The sequence below is a fragment of the Podarcis pityusensis genome (genome assembly GCF_964106645.2).
Source record: "Podarcis pityusensis genome assembly, chromosome: 11".
In the NCBI taxonomy this organism is placed as follows: Eukaryota; Metazoa; Chordata; class Lepidosauria; order Squamata; family Lacertidae; genus Podarcis; species Podarcis pityusensis.
This window is the reverse complement of record NC_138036.1, coordinates 55,105,190-55,124,548: the sequence shown is the minus strand read 5'-3', so window position 1 is coordinate 55,124,548 and position 19,359 is coordinate 55,105,190. Positions and strand designations below refer to the sequence as shown.

The 19,359-nt window shown below is 42.8% G+C and overlaps 1 long non-coding RNA gene across 2 annotated transcripts; it reads right to left on the bottom strand.

Moving 5' to 3' along the window:
- Window positions 1-18,289, bottom strand: LOC308458874. Of its 2 annotated transcripts, none has more exons than XR_013977744.1 (3): window positions 5,752-6,018; window positions 4,697-4,836; window positions 1-418 (listed from the first exon to the last, which is right to left on the bottom strand). It is a non-coding gene; the product is annotated as an uncharacterized lncRNA (long non-coding RNA). The 2 variants fall into 2 exon arrangements; XR_013977743.1 differs by lacking the exon at window positions 1-418 and adding an exon at window positions 17,938-18,289 and having other exon boundaries at window positions 4,535-4,836; window positions 5,752-5,871.
- Window positions 18,290-19,359: the final 1,070 nt, after the last annotated feature.

Here is a 19,359-nt window from a genome sequence, read left to right as displayed (position 1 = left end):
ATGCATTGAAAATGGGACCATAAATACCCCTAGGAGTGATGTGACATGATGCTGTCTTGTCCGCCCATCTGTCTCCAAGATATTGTATGGAAGAAAGATGGCTGCCTCCATGGACAACTCCCATGATCCCTAGCTAGCAGGACCAATGGTCAGGGATGATGGGAATTGTAGTCTCAAAACATCTGGAGGGCCGAGGTTGAGGAAGTCTGATGTAAACACACACCACAATGCAGTGTCTCCCTGCAGCATTCAAGGGAGTTTTTGCATTATAGTGTGCTTTTCACATCACTCTTGGCTTTCTTCAAAACTTGTGGGTATCAGCTGAGGCATCCCAGTAAAACTTGACAGGCACAGGTAGCAGAATTATCTGTTTAAAGTTCAGGTGCTAGCTCGACCCATTGCACCCATTTAATAGGGTCTGGGGAGAAGAAAAGATGCAAAATACATTGCAATGTCATTATAAGGCCACTTAAACACGGTATTTCATTGGAAGAATACGTTGTCCAAATACAACCCAGCTTCAAAACTGCACAGACCCTGTTAGATTAAACCAGAGATGAGCAGGGAGGAAAGAATATGTCTATTCTACCAACAGCATCTGTTGTAAACTGCCCTGTGATCCTCAGGTGAAGGGTGGTCTAGATATTTAATAAATGAATAAAATAAATAAATAAATTGCTGATACCTTTGCTTGTACATCCTGGGCTCTTGGTTGTAGGGGTCTGTGCTTTAATGCTCCATGCCTGAGCATTTTTTATTTTTTGTTTTGCCCTGAGCTTTCCTTGTGAAAACCCGCTCTTTAGCGCTCAATCAGAGCAAATGCCAATTTGGGTTTTCCATGGATGGATGTTTGCTCCGATTGAGCTTCAGAGAGTGGGATTTTGCAGGGAAAGCTCTGGAGCATAAAAAGGGTGCTTGGACATGGAGCTTCAAATTGCAGCCTGATTGGAGGAATGGTCAGTAGTGCTCTTAGTGGTGCAGCAATAAAACTGCTAGCAGATTGGCAAAGCTAAGCAGGGTATGGTATGGTTTCAAACTGAATGGGAGACCATGTGTTGAGATTCATGCATTGCCAGCGGTTGGACTAGATGACCCCCAGGGTCTCTTCCAGTTCCACAAGTCTATGATCATCTGACCATAGTTACATCACTTAAAGCTTTCATATTATAAATGAACAACAAAATATATGTGCAGCTCTTGCAATATGAAAAGCCCACTAGATGGTGCTCTTTGTTAACAAGATGTTTCCTTCTACACAGCCGGGCAAGTTTAAGTTCTCCCACCAGTTTTGCTGGTGGAGAGTATATGGGAGTAATTCATCACAAAGCCATTAATTCAATCAGTCCTGATTATGTTGCAAAATGAATATTTTATATGATCATATTTTATATTAACAGATATGCTCTCATAGAACTGGTGATTTTGCAAAATTGCTTTTTAAACTTTATGGATCTTTGCAGTATTAACAGGATCATCCTTGTATTAGAGCAGCCATATCTGGACTATGGTGAAAGGGCAACTGCAATCATTAATTAAAAGGGGATAGCAGCTATATAAAAACAATCAACTAAACAATTATGCTTTACAGCTTAAGCACCAGGAAATTAGCAGTGAAAAGAAACACAGAAAAAGGGGGCAAACATTTCAAAGGGTGGCAACAGATAGCGCAAACCAGGATGTGCGAGAGCCCAGGAGTCATGTGATACAAGACAGTCAATCCCACTGTATGTCACAAGAACAAATTAAGATCCCCACTGGATCAGGACCATTTAATCAAAGACCTATCTAATACACAGTGACAGTAGTCATGAAATTAAAAGACACCTGCTTCTTTGGAGAAAAGCCATGACAAACCTAGACAGCATCTTAAAAAGCAGAGACATCACCTTGCCGACAAAGGTCCGTATAGTTAAAGCTATGGTTTTCCCAGTAGTGATGTATGGAAGTGAGAGCTGGACCACAAAGAAGGCTAATTGCCAAATAATTGATGCTTTTGAATTATGGTGCTGGAGGAGACTCTTGAGAGTCCCGCGGAATGCTGGAAGATCAAACCTATCCATTTTTAAGGAAATCAGCCCTGAGTGCTCACTGGAAGGACAGATTGTGAAGCTGAAGCTCCAATACTTTGGCCACCTCATGAGAAGAGAAGACTCCCTGGAATAGACCCTGATGCTGGGAAAGATGGAGGGCACAAGGAGAAGGGGACAACAGAGGACGAGATGGTTGGACAGTGTTTTCGAAGCTACCAGCATGAGTTTGACCAAACTACGGGTGGCAGTGGAAGACAGGAGTGCCTGGTGTGCTCTGGTCCATGGGGTCACGAAGAGTCGGACAAGACTAAATGACTAAACAGCAACAATACACAATATCCAGCCTCCTACAGTGGACCCCCAGATGCCCCTGGGAAGTCCACACAAGCAGGGCCTGAAGGCAGTAGTGCCTTCTTCTTTCTCTGGCGATCACTCGTAGCTGAGTAAGATTGTCTTCCATAAACACGGTTTTAACAATGAGTCCGTAAGTGACTGTGGAGGCCAGTTCTGGATCCACATGTCCTTCCACAGTGGGGACACTGGTTTCCGGGCAGGAGTTGATCACGGTGTGGATTTGCCAAGTGTGCCTTCCTCTTAGCGCGTTTCTCCCTTGCGTCCTGAGTTCTAGTGTCTTCAAAGCCCATGACACTTTTGGAAAAGGCTGTTCTCCAATTGGAGCGCTCACAGGCCAGCGTTTCCCAATTGTTGGTGTTTATACCACATTTTTAAAAATTTGCCTTGAGACAGTCTTTAAACCTCTTTTGTTGACCACCAGCCTTACGCTTTCCATTTTTAAGTTCGGAATAGAGTAGTTGCTTTGGAAGATGATAATCAGGCATCCACACAACATGACCAGTCCAACGAAGCTTCCAATTATTCCAATTAAACTTTTTATTGCACTAGCCATGGGCAATGGCATCATTCAGAAGGAGAACAAAAAACAAACAAACACAACAACAACCATAAAAATCACCAGGCACCACACATACAATAAAACTACGGTAATGGCTGCTAAAATTATTTGTTGCATTAAATAGAATAGAATAGCAGAAGATTCTCAGGTAAGATGTGCCAAATTAAATATCCGAATCCCCTTTGCAGTTGACCGCTATTTTATCTGGTTCTTTAGTCCAACAAAGTTGATGTTGAAGAATCAACACTGGCGATCTTTGCTTCTGCCAGTACACTGGTATTAGTTTGCCTGCCTTCCCAAGCAATGTGTAACATTTTTCGGAGACACAATTGATGGAATCTTTTGAGGAGTTGGAGATGGCATTTATAAATGGTCCATGTTTCACAAGCATACAGTAGGGTTGGTAGTGTACCAATAGCTTTGTAAACAACATAGCTTTTTAAACAAAGCAGAGCCTTACCCCAGGGATGAGTGTCCAGTGTCATACTGCCTCTGATCTTGGAATTAGTATGCAGCTATTATGACTCATAGCCATTGATAGCTGCATATCATCCAAAATCCTGTTATGTAGCTCAGCCTTGCCATTATCTGCAATAATGCTAAGCTTTCTATGATAATCTGAAATGGTCAAGATGAAGATGAGGCCTTTTTCACTCTTTCATCATACTTCCTTTTGAGGTAGTAGATACCTGATCTATATACAAATAAGTATTTGAATTTAGGACTTAACCAGAGGGCTGCTATTTTCCAGGGACAGTCCCAGATTTACAGAAGGTGTCCTGGTTTCTGATTTGATCCCGGAATGTCCTGCTTTTCCTTAGGACGCCCCTATTTTCATCAGATAAATGTTGGGTGGTATGGAGTTATGTGACCCCCGAGCCAAAGAGATAAGTAACTATACAACCTTTAGAAGACATCTGAAGGCAGCTCTGTATGGGGAAGTTTTTTTTAAAAATGTTTAATATTTTATTATGTTTATATATATATATGTAGGAAGCCACCCAGAGTGGTTGGGGCAACACAATCAGGTGGATGGGGTATAAATAATAAAATGATAATGATGATGGATTAGGATGTCCCTATTTTCAGCAGAGAAATGTTGGAGGGTATGGGGCTCTTTGCAAGCATTTAATGATCAACTAGTCTTATAGGTTCTGAAAACCCTGCCCAACCAATAAATATATGTGAAGGCTTCTTAAAATAAGCAGAGAGGGATTTTGACATGTTTCACTGAGCAATACATTCCAAAATGTTTGGGGCTGTAACCAAGAAGGCCTTGTCCCTTGTATTTCTTTCTTCCCTCTAAAGATGGCATTCCAAACAGCGTTCCCCTAAGTCCCTTGCAAATTGCTTGGGACTGCTCAAATAGAGAAATTAGTAGTCTTGTTTCCTAGTAAAGAATCTTACAGTCCTATTCAAGCACTTGAAGACCAAACTTGTGAGACTTTTGAGGGTAAGTGAAGAGTTTGTTTGAACCCTAGGTGACAACTCAGAGGCTGAGAGGGGGTGGGTACAAAGGAAAATGAACTGATATTGATTTTTAGTAACTTTTAGTTTTAGTAACTTTTAGTAACTTTGCATTAATGTAGGATTTTATATGTCAATGTATTTTTGCAATCTTTTGTTAACGTTATCTGTTGTTGCTTCAGTTTTTTGAACACCGCTTAGAGATATTTTAAAACATATCAGGCCATACCACAGTTAAATCATTAAAAAAACAGAAATCCTTCCCACCTGAGCCCCTACATTGCACCTTGCTCCAGCTGGTGAATCTTGGAGGTGTGGTGAAAAGCAGCAAAGCAGATAATACAGGCAGAAGTTGGCCCACCCCTTCTCTACACGGATTGTAAAGGTGTCAGGTGAAAAGAACAAAGTGAATCTCGAGAAGGAAGGCTAAGAAATGATCAGAAAACAAGTATGATAAATTTGCAGGGCGGCACTGACTTTGCCTTGAAAAGAGCACTGGCTGCGCTGTGCAGTGCTTCATACCAGTCTTTTTCAGCTGACACCTTGGTAAAATACACTTTTCTTTTTTAAGAACAGCACCTAAACTATCCTGTCGTTTCATCTTCAGTGGATACCCTCCCCGCTCTCTCTAAAACTGTATATTTGTGATACCGGTAGCAAGTTGCAAAAAAAATGATTGATAGGGATTCTTTGAAGGTTTTCAAGGAATTAAGTAGCCTAGTTGCAAGTATTTGATACCTCAAACACAAGGAAGAGGAGAGAACGCAATCAGACAAGCATCCTTATGGTCTACAATGTTCTCCAAAGGCGTTCTGCTGTGCTCTCACTGTTCCCCCACAAGCACGCAATATTGCGGACTGTCAGTACAGAGATGTGCTGTTGGTTTTCTGCCTTACGCACCAGTCAGAATGAAAATAGGCAGCGCGCCAACGCATCAACAAAAAGCAGAAGCCCTCATTTACAATCGAAAATGTTGCCACTTCAAAAGCGCAGGCAGCATATGTTGCGGAGCATATGAATAAATCAAATGCCATCCGCAGCTAATGAAACACGCTTCAATATGCTTAACTCCAAATTACTTTTGATTAAAAAGCTTACTGGGGAGACAAATGTAAACCACGGCTAGGTGTGCTCTCCTCAGAGTTATGTCCTGAATCTAATTTGAAACGGATAAGAACCAGCAATTCATTTCCTGTGCAATATATATATATATATATATATATATATATATATATATATATTAAATAGCAATTGCAAGTGTGTCATTCAAACTGCTGGAAAGGCCTGTATGTTTAGCAGAGTCATCATGCAAATGAAGTTCAAGTGATTTAATATGCTCGCCATCTCAGGTAGATAACTTGATCAATGATGTGTTTTCAGCGATTGAACAAATGGGCTACGTCAGGGAAGTGTTTCAAGCTATTCTGATTCTCTCCGCAAAGCGTTCAATGCAGGATATACCTTTAGCACAATAAGCAAACAGCGAAGAGTGATTAATGGACAGATTTCGGCAACGATGCTCATAAGAGTAGCTTCAGGGGTAGAACACACTGACAGACATGAGAGAAAAATTACACTGCAATCTGTATAAATGCACGGCTTAGGTTTGAGTACTCGGTGGGGTGGTGTAGCAACTCTGCCCCCCCCCCTTTGGAAAACCTGTGAGAATTCCAAAGAGCAGTATAAAGAGGTAAAAGCTTGCTGGGAAATGATATATAGTGAGTTAAAGAAAATGTTTAAAAACACTTTTGTTAAAAAACCAGAAAATTTTCTATTGGGTATAGTGGGTAGAGGACTGGAACAAATTTACCATATTTTTCGCTCTATAAGACGCACCAGACAACAAGACGCACCTAGTTTTTGGAGGAGGAAAACAAGGAAAAAAATATTCTGAATCTCAGAAGCCAGAACAGCAAGAGGGATCGCCGCGCAGTGAAAGCAGCAATCTCTCTTGCTGTTCTGGCTTCTGGGATAGCTGCACAGCCTGCATTCACTCCATAAGATGCACACACATTTTCCCTTACTTTTTAGGAGGGAAAAAGTGAGTCTTATAGAGCAATAAATACAGTATATTATATTTGAAAGACAACCATAAGCAATTAACATCATTAGCAGGGTTATCTGAAGATTTGTAAGATGAAATTGCTACCTATTCAGGTTGAGTAATATGATATTTCAGGTAATGATATAACAAGGATAGGAAATGAAGAGAAATGTAAAGATGTAAAGTTTAAATTTTGTAAACCATCAGACGGGGTGGGGTGGGGCTAGGGAAGTCGCTAGGCTCAGTTAGCCAAAGAGATAAAATAAGAGGCTACGAAGTTAAGTAATGTGATTATATGTAAAACCAATAAAAATCATTTGCAAAAAAAGAGAGAGAATTTCAAAAGCAGCTGGGGGGTGCAAGTGTCTGGGTGAAATGTTTTGAAAACCCACAAACTTTTGGGGACGCTTAAATAATGGATCTCACTTATGATGACATAAGTGACCAGGACAACTGTTTCTGCCAAGACTTTGGGCAGTTCCAGACTGTTGCTATTTGTGGATAGGATTCAATCACATCCTAGCAAATTCAAGTCGTCTAATTAAAAGTGATTTGGAGCTTTTGCCCCAAAGATCAGACTTTTTTGGGGGGGGAGGTAAGGAAAGTGATGGGTGGGGAAGCAATGGAAAACTTAAGATGACACTTGCTTTGACCCAGCTGTCATCTAGCCTCCTCACAAACAAATGCGAGTCAATGCTCTTTTATATAGCCAACAGCATCTAATCTCCCTATAAGCAAATCAGGATAAATGTTCAGTAAACATGTCTTCTGGACGCACCCTTTCTGTAACATCAGCCCAATGTCTGACATCATCATATGAGAACAGTCACAGCCAGAGGGCTGACAAATATACTTGTGGCAAAAAGCCAATATTCACACGATGAAGCTGGCATGCTCATAACATGAGCTGAGTGGCTCTCCAGACTGTGTTGAAGCTGGCTAGGGAAAATTGGCATAATGTTTCTGGATGGCAGACCTAGCTTCTTAGGATTTTGGGTTTCTGGGCTGATGCTGCTTAAGGGCAATGATGATGATGATGATAATGATGATGATGATGATGATGATGATAATAATAATAATAATTTATACCCCGCCCATCTGGCTGGGTTTCCCCAGCCACTCTGGGCAGCTTCCAACAAAAGATAAATTACAGTGGTACCTCGGGTTAAGAACTTAATTCATTCTGGAGGTCCGTTCTTAACCTGAAACTGTTCTTAACCTGAGGTACCACTTTAGCTAATGGGGCCTCCCGCCGCCGCTGCACCGCCGTCACACAATTTCTGTTCTCATCCTGAAGCAAAGTTCTTAACCTGAGGTACTATTTCTGGGTTAGTGGAGTCTGTAACCTGAAGCGTTTGTAACTTGAAGCATCTGTAACCCGAGGTACCACTGTAATTAATAACATTCCAGAATTGGCTGCACAATCCAAAAACATTCCTGCCGTCAGTCATTAAAAACTTCCCTAAACAGGGCTGCCTTCAGATGTCTTCTAAAAGTCAGATAGTTGTTTATTTCTTTGACATCTGATGGGAGGTCATTCCACACGGTGGGCGCCACTACCGAGAAGGCCCTCTGCCTGGTTCCCTGTAACTTTGCTTCTCGTAGTGAGGAAACCGCCAGAAGGCCCTCAGAGCTGGACCTCAGTGTCCGGGCAGAATGATGGAGGTGGAGACGCTCCTTCAGGTATACTGGGCTGAGGCTGTTTAGGGCTTTAAAGGTCATCACCAACACTTTGAATTGTGCTCAGAAGAGCATCCTTTTGCACACAGAATGTTCCTGGAAGCTTCAGGTAGGGTTAGGATTCATATCCACCCTGAACATATTTTGAAGAATCACAGCTTTCCCCAAAGAATATTGGGAACTGTATTATGCTAATGGTGCTGACTTCTTAAAGTTACAATTCCCAGTACCCTTTAAAAACTGCAGTTCTCAGGGTTCCCCATGGCTGTTAAAGTGGTATAAGAGTGCTTTTCATCCTTGGTGAGGATAAGAATTGAGCTCAGATAGAAGTGATTAGCACAAGACACATTGAGTCCCTTGGCCTTTTCCTACTTGCTGGGCAAAGTCACACTTTCTTGCTATGGAGTAGCAGCTGCTGCACACTCCAGAAGGTTAGAGTGACCCCAAGAAAGGTGATTTTTAAATGGGGAGCAGTCATACTTTGGTCTTGCCCAAATTGTACACATATATCCAACTCAGCTGGGGAGGAATCCATGGGAAATTTGCTCACCACAATCCCGTGGGATACTTTTGATTTGAAAAGCTGACTGGGGAAAATGTAAATCACTGCTTTTCAGAGTAATGTGCTGAATCTAATTTGAAATAGATAAAAACTAACAATTCATTTCCTGTGCATTTTATGTTTTTATGCTGTATCTTGAAATGCTCCTAGTCTGGAAATATTTGCACATTAATCCAGCTGTAATGAAACTGACTAGCTTGATTATTTCAGAAATTCATGGCTAGAGCATTAGACCTGGGTCCCCTGCTTTTTACACCCTTTCAGATTGAACAAAATCACTTTGCATCATTCAGTAAATGTATGGAAAAAGCAAGAGAAGCTAGGACTTCCTACTCATATAAGAAATGTGGCCCAGGAACATCAGAGAAGCAAATTAGTGAATGGGGAAACTGGTTTGGAACTGGGTTCAACAATATATATTAAAAGGTAACAATAGAATGCACTCTGAAAATGTCAAATTTCATAGATGGTTGTATGGAATTTTTTTCTTGTAGGTGTCTCAAAGGAAGCTGCTCGCTGCTACAAATGTTTTCAGCTCTGTTTAGCTGTCATGGCTCACAATGAACCAAGCAATCTTGGAATAGTGCATGGGTAGGCAAACTAATAGTGGAATAGTGCATGGGTAGGGACACGGGTGGCGCTGTGGGTTAAACCACAGAGCCTAGGACTTGCCAATCAGAAGGTCGGCAGTTTTAATCCCCGCGACGGGGTGAGCTCCCGTTGCTCAGTCCCTGCTCCTGCCAACCTAGCAGTTCGAAAGCATGTCAAAGTGCAAGTAGATAAATAGGTACCGCTCTGGCGGGAAGGTAAATGGCATTTCCGTGCGCTGCTCTGGTTCGCCATGCTGGCCACATGATCCGGAAGCTGTACGCCGGCTCCCTTGGCCAATAAAGTGAGATGAGCACCGCAACCCCAGAATCGGTCACGACTGGACCTAATGGTCAGGGATCCCTTTACCTTTACCTTAGGCAAACTAAGGCCCGGGGGCTGGATCTGGCCCAACTCTAAATCCATCTCATGGACGATTCGGAAATCAGCATGTTTTTACATGAGTAGAATGTGTCTTTTTATTTAAAATGCATCTCTGGGTTATTTGTGGGGCCTGCTTGGTGTTTTTACATGAGCAGAATGTGTGATTTTTTAAAAAAATGCATCTCTGGGTTATTTGTGGGGCATAGGAATTGGTTCATTTAAAAAAAATAAAAATGTCCGGCCCACCACATGGTCTGAGGGACAGTGGACCGGCCCCCTGCTGAAAAAGTTTGCTGACCCTGGAATAGTGTATACCAGGCATGTCCAACACCCAAGAGACTGCAATCTACTTCCACTATAAAAAAAAACTAGCAGTGACCAAAGTTGTTGGGCTTTTTGGGGGGAGGAAGACCCAAAGTTGTTTAGCTTTTTCTTTTTCACACAATTGACCAGGGACGCCACGCGATCAACCTTTTAGACATGCCTGGTGTATACTGTCATAGTTACTTACCATGATTATCACAAATTGTCATGAAAGCACAATAAAAAGGATGTCCGGAGGGCCTCACAGAGGTCCAGGGGCTGAGCAAGCACCTGGAAAGCTGTCTTCTACTGATATTTTCACAGGTCTTCTATAATGTAATTATCCCAACCTCTTTGACTGAAGAGAAAATCCGGGAGGAAACAATACTGGGTTTTGTCTCTTTGCAGATGGAGAGCGTTGGAGGTTTAATTATGTCTTTGCTTGCTTCCAAATGAGCTGTTTCTTGAACATTCATTCTGTTTTGTTTGTGTGGAAGTTATATGAGGTCAAATCAATCAGCTGCTACCCCACACCAGGGGTCAGCAAACTTTTTCAGCAGGGGGCCAGTCCACTGTCCCTCAGACCTTGGGGGGCCGGACTATATTTTGGAAAAAATAAATAAAATGAACGAATTCCTATGCCCCACAAATAACCCAGAGATGCATTTTAAATAAAAGCACACATTCTACTCATGTAAAAACACGCTGATTCCCAGACCGTCTGTGGGCTGGATTTAGAAGGTGATTGGGCCGGATCCGCCCCCCCCGGGGCCTTAGTTTGCCTACCCATGCCCCCACACTTTCCAGAGCATTTCCCCGTCATTTTTCATGCAAAAAGTCCACTTTTAAAAAATAAATAAAGGCATTTGTTGCACAAGAATGCAAAATCCACTTCAGTTGTGCAGTATGAACTTGCTAGTGTGCACTTGAATTCTGCCTGCAAAATAGTGAAAGCCTGGAAGTGGCTTCTGTAATCTTTGTGTTACTTACTAGCAGAAGTTAGTGGAAGCAAACAGATCGGGAATCTGCAAAGCAATCCTATGGCAGATTCCCGAGCAGCAGCTGATTCCCCCCTCAAAGGCTGTACGCACCCCAGTTTTTCTAACTGCAGCTACCGTATTTTTCGCTCTATAAGACGCACTTTGCCCCTCCTAAAAAGTAAGGGGAAATGTGTGTGCGTCTTATGGAGCGAATGCAGGCTGCACGGCTATCCCAGAAGCCAGAATAGCGAGAGTGATTGCTGCACAGCACTCCCTCTTACTGTTCTAGCTTCTGGCTTAGCCCCTCAGTCCCTTCCCCCACCTCATGGAAGAGCCCCCAAGAGCCGCTCTCCCTTTAAAGAGCCGCACGGAGCGTGTGTGCGGCTCTTGGGGGCTTTTACCCGAGGACGGAGAAGGACAGCCCATCAGCGGCTCGTGAAAGGGAGCGCTGAGCAGATCCTGGGATCCAGGATCCAGCACTCCCTTTAAAGAATTTTTTTTCTTGCATTCCCCCTCTAAAAACTAGGTGTGTCTTATGGTCAGGTGCGTATTATGGAGTGAAAAATACGGTAATTCTCTTCTCTCTCTCTTTCCCTCTCTCCTCCATATATTCATTAAGATTGCTGGGAACCCTTTCCCATGTGTTTCTCCAATAAATTATCCAAAACGAATGGGTAACTTTGCCTTTAAATCTCTCAGCCCTCTACTACCCGCAAACCTCAATGTAAAATGTATCTCTGTACATACACATCTTTATGTGAAGCCTGAGGCTTTGGGATAGGCAAGACACACACTTAAATCAGTATTCAGGGAGAGTAAACAAGAAGAGCAGTGTCTGGATAGCATGCAACTCCCCAAGGCATAGAAGGACTGAGACATTCGCAACTGTCTCATGTCCTTTTTATAACACAAATGGAAATAGTACTGCGAGGATGCAAGGAAAGCAGAAACATATGACTACATATACTTCAAAGCAGGGAGAGCCCAGTGGCCTGGGCGTGAGGGATCCTTCCCAAGCCAAGCTTTTGGGAGGCTGGACTCCCCCAGGGCCAGATTTAGGTTTGATGAGGCCCTAAGCCAGGCATCCCCAAACTCAGCTCTCCAGATGTTTTGGGACTACAACTCCCATCATCCCTAGCTAGCAGGACCTGTGGTCAGGGCTGATGGGAATTGTAGTCCCAAAACATCTGGAGGGCTGAGTTTGGAGGTGCCTGCCCTAAGCTACTGAAGGTAATGGGGCCCTTTATATGTCCAGCTGTCCTTTGTCAATAACAAATTGTCACTGTTTTTTTCTGTGTTTTTTTTAAAATGATATTTATTGAGAATTTTAAGATTACAAAAAAACAAAGAAGAAAAGAAGAAGAAAAACAGATAACAATTAAACAATACAAATCGATAAAAGTCAAAATCAAAAAGCAAAAGCAAAACACATAATACATCAAAATCAAAAAGCAGAAATAAACAAAAAAAATTAAAAGCAGATCCAGTATCCTCAAATCCTTAACTGTCATTACCTTATTTCATCGACCTCCTCACACCTCCCTTTTTTGTATTCTAGTTATTAATTATCTCAGCAAATCCTTTCCATTTTTCATAATATTCTGTCATTAAATTACCTTAATCTATTTTAGCCTTATCTTACCATAAAAACCCTAGAACTTAAAACTTAAATCTTATTTATACCAATTTCTCATAACCATAGCCTATTCTTACATAGTTCTTTTTAACATTTCTGCTAAAGACAAATAATTTCGTTCCAACCTTTTTCTAATACTCATTAATTTTACAAAACATTCCTAAATAGAATTTTTGAAACTTTCTTTCAATCTTCATCCAACGTCTCTTCCTCCTGGTCTCGGGTTTTGTCAGTCCTTTCTATCCCATCCATCTAGTTCATTAACCTGGTAACCTTATGTCCGAGGCCCTTAAGTCTCTTCCATGTCCCTTCCGCAGATCTTCTTCATATTTATACCTGTACTTTACTTTGTCTTCTGCTCCATTCACTCGTGACAGATCAGCCCCTTTTCCATAGTCCACACTGAACTCCATGTGGTATTTAAAAGCATGTTTCAAGGTCCCTCCAAGGTTGAGGACCCCCACAACTCCAAACTCCTCCCGGCCCAACGCCAGATTTGAAAATTTAAAACATCCCTGCATAGGGGGGTCTATCCAGCCCCCCATCTCCAAGCCAAACAAGACTCTATCTCTCCAAATCTGGCTTTTTCCAGGTTCATTCGTCAGATCCAACAACTCATGTTCCTGCTGGGCCACAGTTCCCTCCATCTCTGCCTCCCGAGGTCCAGCCACAACCACCTCCCTCATCTGATCTGTCAGAGCACACTCCTGAATTGATTCCTGAGTGGGTTCTATATAGATACCCACTACCTGTCCAAAATTTCTGATCGCATCAGTCATCAAATCCGTCTTCTCATGTAACTGTTCCAATAAAGCACTTGTTTTGCAGAAAGCACGCACCAGAGCCTCCGAGTACATTGTTGTGCAAGGTCAAAGTCTGATCCCACGATCTTAATCTATTGCAGCTGCAAAGCTCCCCAGTTCAGATTAATAACAGTTTCACAAGCTCCCTCTAGGGGAAGAACTTCTATTTGTATCCATCTCTCTCTCTCTCTTTTTTTAAAGCAGATCTAACAAAAAAGTTTCCTTTTTCAGATATTTTGTCAATATTTTGTTCCTTTTAACTGCGAAGGAGAACAATGGAATCACTATGTTTCTCTTCTTTTAACTATCTGTCAAAAACTTTTGTCTATAGTCAATGAACTTCCCGAAAACGTCTGTCCTGACACCCCGCTCCCAGGTTCAAGACGGTGGAAAATTGCTTTTCTTTACACTCTCTTCTGCAGGTTTAAACAGTCCAGAAAAAATCCCCCCTCTTCTCCTGCTTCCAAAGGGGGTTCAGTAATTTTAAATGATGAAAGTTGATCCTTTACAAATGATTTTCTAAACTCTAGCTTGCCATGTCTTTGCTTTAATCTTTCTACAAAAAGCGGAAGGCTGACTTCCTGTTTAGACCTTCCCGCTTCAGTGCCAAATTAAAAGGAATTTCTTAGTCCAATTTTCCGTTCTACTCACGGGTAGTTGTTTTTGTAGCCAGATTGTCACAGGAAAAAGGTAGCGCTCTCCGGTAACGGCTGTGCGGCTTCGCTTCACGGAAGAAGCAGTTGACTCTCAGCACCGCGCCGCTTGCCCCGCTTCGCCCCCGGGCCCCTAATTGGGTTCCTTTACAAATTGGGGGGGGCGCGAAAGGTGCCCGCCGAGTCCCACGGTCACAGGCTTCACCCGCCTGTGATTTTTTAAAGGGTCCCCGCTTCGCCGTAGCGGAACAGACCAGATTTCCATAGAGCCAGTCCCTCCGGATCAGAGGGAATCCACCATTACCGTTGGCGCCACCCCGGAAGTCTGTTTTTTCTGTTGAATATATGCTATATGGTAATTTATGGACTTGATAAGTATCTAAAGCCATTTGCACACAACAAAATATGTGTTTTATCAAAGTAATTGTTGAACTGAATTACAATTAAGAAGAAGTATATTAATAGTGAAATACAATTAAGAAGAAGTATATTAATTGTGCTCACTGGAAGGACAGATCCTGAAGCTGAGGCTCCAATACTTTGGCCACCTCATGAGAAGAGAAGACTCCCTGGAAAAGACCCCGATGTTGGGAAAGATGGAGGGCACAAGCAGAATGGGACAACAGAGGAGGAGATGATTGGACAGTGTTCTCGAAGCTACCAGCATGAGTCTGACCAGACTGCGGGAGGCAATGGAAGACAGGAGTGCCTGGCGTGCTCTGGTCCATGGGGTCAGGAAGAATCGGACATGACTAAACGACTAAACAACATATTAATAGTGAAATAATTATTAAGCGCTAACTTAAAATGATTTTTTATTCACAACAAACTCAGTAATGCAAACACACTGGCATTTGGCAATAACAAAAGTTCATTTAGAAGCACTCTTTAATATTAGATAACAGGTACAACTGCTTGACCTACATTCAGCTGCATGCTACATGTTGTAGTGCAACCAGTCCATGCAGAATGTAGGTACCCTATATATAGAAATGAGCAAACCAGTGATATTTTAGGGAGCAGGCTAGCAGGCAGGGCCCATTATTATGTCATAGAAGCCTACACAACACAAAACACTGTTGCTGTATGTAGGTTTTATTTTATTTGTTTTTTATCTTATATTTTGGAAATGTGCATTCAGGTTTTTCCCCTTTAAATTTTTTGGGAGTCCCCAAGAGAGTGGGGCCCTAAGCTATAGCTTGTTTAGCTTATATGTAAATCCGGCACTGGGCATCCCCAGCTATCAGGTCTCTGTTTTGTTTGTGTGAACTGAATACGGTCCAAAACTGAACTTGGCTTCCTTCTTCATATTAATATTTTAAAAAATATTTATAGTCCATCATATGGCTCAGTACAGTGGTACCTTGGGTTAAGAACTTAATTCATTCTGGAGGTCCGTTCTTAACCTGAAACTGTTCTTAACCTGAGGTACCACTTTAGCTAATGGGGCCTCCCGCTGCCGCCGCACCGCTGGCACGCGATTTCTGTTCTCATCCTGAAGTAAAGTTCTTAACCTGAGGTACTATTTCTGGGTTAGCGGAGTCTGTAACCTGAAGCATCTGTAACCTGAGGTACCACTGTACTGTTCTCCCCTCTGCCTGTGAATGTAGCACTTCAGATGTGTGGTTGGGGAATAATGCGTGCAGATATCACCGTCATCACAATCACATTTATTACTCACCCATTACCTGCAGGTACCAGGGCAGGTTACAACAATTTAAAATTCATAATTAAAAACAGTTCAAAAAGATCACAGCCGCAGGAATAGGGCGCGTCCTGAAAACACACAATTCAGGTGTCAAATGTTAGGCCTTTGCTGAAACCTGTGAAGGGGCTTTGAACCTACACCCAGTTTTATTCTCCCGGATATAAATCGTAAGGAGGGAATGTATCGGGAAATTTTTAATGTTTGATGTTTTACTATGTTTTCATATGTGCTGTAAGCCACCCAGAGTGGCTGGGGAAATCTAGCCAGATAGGTGGGATGTAATTATTATTATTATTATTATTATTATTATTATTATTATTCCACTACTTAGGGCTGGCACAGAGAAAGCCCTCTCCCAGGCCACCCCCCCAAAAAAACTTATGAAGATGGTGATGCAATCAACAGTGCCCCCTGTGCTCATAATACCTGTGAGGGTCTGTAGGGAACAAAGTAGCCTGTCAGGTAATATTGGGGGCCTAATAAAACAATTTGCTACTTGGATGCTGGCCTTGACCATCCCAGCATGTTTCAAAGCTTACAATTAGTGAAACTGAAAAACTGGGAATGCATAGAAGAAACATAGCTCTTGATTGGATAAATGAAGATTTGCAGTCCTGACTTCAGCAGTAAGAATATGACTATGGGATGCATCCAACATTATCCAATGTAATCCTGCTACTCATGTCCATTAATTTCAGGGGGGTCTACTCTGGGTATGACTAATATTGAATACAACCCATGATGATGTCATAAGTAAATAATATACATGCATACATGAATCACTTAAAGTAATTCCAGTGCCATGGGCATGACTGTTTATATATATATATAAACTGTTGTTAGGTCAAAACAATTGGGAGGATGCTATCATTTTACACAAATAAGTCATACATGGGCTGCTACATTCACTGAATGGTGTGCACAATTAGCACTAAGGGTGCTTTCAGACTGTTGCTATTTTGACACAGCAGCAAATTCAGCTTGCACAATTCATAGATTTGGAGCTCTTGTGCAATTCATTGGCAGGTGCACTTTTTTTTGCATGGAGGGGGTATTTAAGAAGGGAAGCCAGTTCTTAAGGTATCCCTACACTTGCTTTACATACAAACACCCAGTTTTATTCTCCCAGAAGTAAAAGGCAACACACAAACTGCTTACATTGCCAGAATATCCCATTTTGTTTCCTCAAATTACAAACCTCCCCCTTTTCTTATAGCCTCAACTTCTTGTAAGCAGCTTTATAATTATCCTGTACTCAGTATGAATTTCAGTTCCTGGTAAGGTGGAGACTTCAATCATTTTTAATATGTCATGCCATCCTTATAATGCTACTAAGAATAGTTCAACCACCTTGTTGAACATAATTTTAGGTTAAATTGTCTTAAGAATGCACAAGAAAACCACTGTGTATTAGAGTATTCAGGAGCTGCGCTAGGGTTGTCATGAATTCACTTAAGGATATTTATTTCAACAGATCTGTTCTGAGTTCGACTTGGTTCAATACAACCTAAAGAAACTATTCCCTTGTATACATCCAAATAGAAAACAAAGCCATTACATATTCTGGGGAAGCCCAAAGCTTCTCCACTTTCGGTTGGGGAATGGTGTGTGTATGTGAATAACAAATAGAATTCAATACTATTTTTTAGCAAAAGAGGGGAAAGGCATTTGTGAGGAATGAAAAGAGAGAGTAGATGTGTACTTAAAGAGATGGGAATGGCAGTCTGGAGCTACAATACATCACGATTAGTATTGGGATCACTTTCAAAACAAATACATGAGCAGCGGCTAGGGAAAGCTATTTCTGTCCTCAAACACAATAATGAGGAGGAGAAGAAAAAGAACTGCATTCATTTCAGTTATAACGAAGTGCAATTCATCAGGACCATTCTTTGTTGTTTGTAATCTTATATTTCCTGGACAAGCCAGTAATTTCAAGGTGGGTAATTTCTGATCCAAACCGTGCAATACAGTTGATTCCTGTGTGCTGGGGAGGCCAAGGTTTTGAGTCAACCTGTTCCCGCCCCCTTTAATTCAAACTTATAGTGCATTTTTTGTTAATACATAACATTTCTGTGCAATGTATTTTTGTTCTCTTTGAAAGAGTTTTGCGATGACATCAGGGCACTGAGCATAAAATCCAATGCAATACAGTCATACCTCATGTTACGTTTGCTTCATGTTACGTTCTTTCAGGTTACGTCCCGCGGCGACCCGGAAGTACCAGAAAGGGTTACTTCCGGGTTTTGCCGCTTGCGCATGCGCACAAGCGCCAAATTGCACTGCACACCTGCACAGATACGGCGCTTCAGGTTCAGCTCTTTTCATGTTGTGAACGGGCCTCCAGAATGGATCCCGTTCGCAACCAGAGCCACCACTGTACAGTGGAACCTTGTGTTACGTACCGTCCTCCTTGCGAATGCTTCGGGTTACGAGCTCTGCTAACCCAGAAGTAGATGCTCCCGGTTGCGACCTCTGCCCCGGGATGTGAGCGGAAGTCGCACGCCGGCAGCACGGCAGCAGCGGGAGGCGCCATTAGCGAAAACGTGCCTCACGTTACAAGCAGTTTCAGCTTAAGAACAGACCTCCAGAACGAATTAAGTTCGTAACCGGAGGTACCACTCTAGTATCCCCCCTGCCTGTAACATTACATGATATGGTGTAAGCAGTGAAAACCAGGGGCAAGGAAGGGTGGTAGTAATTGCCAAGGGATGCATGGCTCAAATGTCAAGAGGTGCAGGAGACTGGATGAGTCATCCAGGATCATATGTGCTCTGTACTCAAGAGGTCCCTTGAATTGTGACACAGATTTAAATTATTAGTATTTTGTCAGCCTCTGTCTCGAGAGACAACATCGTGTGGGTCTGGGGGTGAAGCCAAACCTCTGTGCCAGCAGCATCACTCAAGTGATCTCCCCAGGGCACAAGCCTGGGCAGTGTGTATGGAGGCTCTGGGCTGCCCAGGTGACAAGACTCCGCCCGCTCTTGGCCTCACTGAGGTGGTCCAAAGGAAAGCAGAGCAATACGTTTGGTACCAACTTGGCTGCAGGAGCTGCCAGAAGGAGGCGTACAAGAGGCAATCCAGCTGTCTTAGGGACTCCACTCCAGATCTGTGTTGGGTTTACTGCTTAGCTTTTCCTTTTCCCAAAGAAATCCAACAAGGCAGCAGAGATTTAGGATCAGAGTTTTCCTTCTCCTAGAAGGACTACTGTATTTTTCGCTCCATAAGGTGCACCGGACCATAAGGCGCACCTAGTTTTTAGAGGGGGAAATCAAGAAAAAAAATCTCATCCCCCCCCAGCCCCAAACAGCTCCCAGAGCTTCTGGGGCTGCCGGGGGAAGCCTGGGTCCCCCCACCTAGCCCCAAAGAGCAAAGAAGCCAAGACAGCGAGCGGGAAGCCATAGCTGCGCGCGCACCCTCTCCCGGCCGGAGGGGCTGCACACGGCTATGGCAATACCCGCAAAAGCCCACAGGAGCTGCGCATCCTTTAAGGAGCGCGCGGCTCCTGCGGGCTTTTCTATGAGGAGGGAGAAGGGACTGACTGGCTGCGTCAGTCCCTTCTCCCTCCTGGGGAAAAGCCCGCAAGAGCCGCGCGGAGCTTGTGTGCG